Below are 2,478 nucleotides of genomic sequence, written 5' to 3' on the forward strand. Positions count from 1 at the left end.
GGCGGCGCCCGCTGCTAGGAAACGCCGCCGCCGCCGGGCCGCGCTGCGCAGCCGCGCTGCGGGCAGCCAATGGGAGAGCGCGCAGGGAGGCGGGGATAAGCGCCGGTGGCCAATGGGACAGCAGAGGGAAGGGGGAGAAGGGAGGAGAGGAGGAAGTGAGCGCCGGATGAGGAGGCGATTGGCTGCTAGCGGGGAGGGACAGCCAATCGGCAACGAGAGGGGGCGGGATAAGGCGGCCGGGTCCTTTAAAAGGGGGCGCCGCGGGCGGTGCCGCAGGGTGTGGGCTCCGGGGGCTGGTCGGGGTTGGGTTCCATGGTTCTGCTCTGCCACAGGGTGCTGGGATGCTGCTTCTTGAAAAACACCAAATTCCCCTCCTTTAGCCAGGCAACGCTGAGATTATTTTCAACATCTACCACATGAACTTTGTTTTCACACTAGATACGACGTTACCTGTGGTGTAAATAGTTAGTTCGATGGCCTTTTGGCTCATCAGCTGAATCAGCTAATGGTTTCGGCTGTCAAATTGCACGCCTTGCTCTTGCATTACCAATTTCCTGTGGAAGTGAGACATCCAGCACACACAACTTGTTTCTATTTATGTACGTTTATTCTTAGTAAGTTCACTTTTAAATGTTTCCCGATTCTGCCTTTCATTCCTATTTAAGAGAGTATCTCTCATAACCAGGCCTTCAAAATGGTTAAACATCTTGATTTTAACATCGAGTAATGTCTCAGGTTCTTGCATGCTGTGGTTCTTCTTGTCTTATTCTGGTCATACAGTTTGTGCAGGACTGCTTGCTTTTGAGGTTTCGTTTGTGACTTCAGGCATTGTAGCAGTTCCAGGATTTACTGGTTCATTTCACCTGGTCCTTTTCCAAGAACATCTTCTACCACTGCTGAGCAGCGATAGCTCTGCTTGTTCATGAATTTCAGGGATATTTCCGCTGGCGGATCTGATGAGCTTTTCCTTCCAGAGCTGACGGGCTCACATTTGACCCAAAACATCTGTTCAGAAGCTGTCCCAGCCTTCTCGCCTCCTTTCTGATTTGTTTCTGGAGTCTGGGGCTTTGAGGTGTGTTGTCTTACATTCGTTCCTTTTACTGCAAAGCCAGAATGGTGGTGGGAAGCAATAGAAGTCAAGGGAGATGGATGTGGCTCTTGCTAAGTGCAGACCTGGGAATCTCGTGCCCCTCAGGCAGGAGCCACTTGTGTATGGGATGACTGATGTTTGTGTTATTTGTACAGTGCGCAGTGATATCCGTATTTGATCCATGATAAGATCATAATCCATGGGAAGCTTCATATATCTCGAGTAACGCCTAGCTTATGTGAAGCACTGGGTATCACCTGACCCAGAAGTTACGCTGACAGCCCTCCCACGGCACTCGTGCAGTTGCCTGTTGTTTGTGTCTGTGCTGCTGAGACCTGTGAGGCCTTTGGCACAAGTCTGGCCCTGGATCTACTGGGCATCGGTTTTGTTCAACAGCAGCAACATGGATGCTCAAAAACAAACAAAAAACACATAATTTACCAGACTCGGAAGACCAGAAAAGGTCAGTATGTAAAAAGTTGTCAGTGGGACTGGGTTTTCTTCACATGTACTATAGTACAAACTACAAGAGCCTACTGTAAGTACTATGGGGTAGCCTCTCGGTATGCTGTCGAGGTGACTAACACCTCACGTGTTGTTTATGCTGTCTGCGCTCAGAGGAAGGCGCCGTGCTCCGCGGGGTGTTTGGGACGGGTGTTTAACGTTGCTGCGTGCTGTCAGCGGCAGGTTGAAGCAACGTGCGCGATGCTCAGGGCGGCAGTGAGGTCTGTGACGTGTTGCGTTCAGAGGCAGCTGGTTCCTCCTACTCACCTGTATCCTGTTGATATCACATAGTGGAACGCTAACGTGAAGTTTTACCTCCATGTGCTTCACGTGCACAACCTAGGATTTTTTTTGGAAGGAAAAGCCAGCAGAATAATTGTTTTGAATGAGGTGTCCGGGTGTTTCTCCCGAAACAACGGGGCTCTCCGAGCTGCGGGGTCGCTGCGTGTGCTTGAGGCTCAGCCCCTGGGCGTTTGCTCAGAGCGGGCTGGCTGCTGCCAGGCGGCTTTCAGCACCCGTGGGTGGCACGGGGAGCCTCGTTTCCAACCCCACGCTTCTAAATTTTAACCTGAGGCTCCCGTGAGCTCCCAGCGGGGCTGAGCTCCCACAGCTCCCCCCGCGGTGTTACTCTGGGGGGGCACCTCCCGGGCACGGCGCTGCCCTCAGGCGGCCTCCCCTCGCCCTCGCCCTCACCCGCCCCGGAGCCCACCTCAGCCCCCCGAGGGCCGGTGTCCGCCCCCCCCGTGTCCGCCCCCCCGTGTCCGCCCCTTGTCCGTGGTGCTGCCGGCTGCGGGCGGAGCGGCCCCGCCCGGGGGGCGGCGCGGCGCAGGCCCGGGCCCGGCCCCATCGCAGCCCGCGGCCGGAGCTGAGCGGGCGGCCCGGGA

The sequence above is a fragment of the Aythya fuligula genome, chromosome 27 (genome assembly GCF_009819795.1).
Source record: "Aythya fuligula isolate bAytFul2 chromosome 27, bAytFul2.pri, whole genome shotgun sequence".
NCBI classification, from domain to species: Eukaryota; Metazoa; Chordata; class Aves; order Anseriformes; family Anatidae; genus Aythya; species Aythya fuligula.